The following is a 462-nucleotide window of genomic DNA, read 5'->3' on the forward strand; positions in this document are numbered from 1 at the left end:
GTGGAGGGGGTAGGAGGAGGGGGAGCATAGGAGTGGGAATGATGCGTCTCACTTCTCAGAAGACAGTGCTGCGTTCAGCAGACTCTCATCTTGATAAATTTCAGCAAGCACAAAGGCACGACGACAGGTGATTTTCCCTTCCTGAGCTTGGTACCAGCTGATCACTTCCTGTTTCTCTAAGAGCTTCCCAGACAGCGGCGATTTGCTCTTTCAAATTTGGTCATTGCCCTCTGGCTTTCCCGTGTGAGTCAGCGTCGCTGCCCTAGTGCCCTCGGCTCCCTCCCGAGTCAGTGTCTGCAGGCGGCCTCCCCAGGTAAATCCCCCTTGTCCTGGTGCGCGTCCCCGCCCACACCGCTGCCTGGGGAAGTGCGCCAGGGGCATGAGTCACCGCACCATCCTCCCAGGCTGCAGCTATTATTGGAATAGTCGCCTCGGCACGCAGCGCACGCTCCCTTCCCGGAC

At 58.7% G+C, this 462-nt stretch overlaps 1 long non-coding RNA gene across 1 annotated transcript in view; it reads left to right on the forward strand.

The window, feature by feature from the left end:
• The first annotated feature begins 241 nt into the window (after positions 1–241).
• The window catches only part of LOC104998444, an 18,718-nt gene continuing 18,497 nt past the window's right edge, over positions 242–462 (forward strand). Inside the window, exon 1 of the long non-coding RNA XR_826461.1 lies at positions 242–313. This is a non-coding gene — a long non-coding RNA (uncharacterized LOC104998444). The remainder of the gene's footprint in view (positions 314–462) is intronic.

The sequence above is a fragment of the Bison bison genome, unplaced genomic scaffold, assembly GCF_000754665.1.
Source record: "Bison bison bison isolate TAMUID 2011002044 unplaced genomic scaffold, Bison_UMD1.0 scf7180017864329, whole genome shotgun sequence".
In the NCBI taxonomy this organism is placed as follows: domain Eukaryota; kingdom Metazoa; phylum Chordata; class Mammalia; order Artiodactyla; family Bovidae; genus Bison; species Bison bison.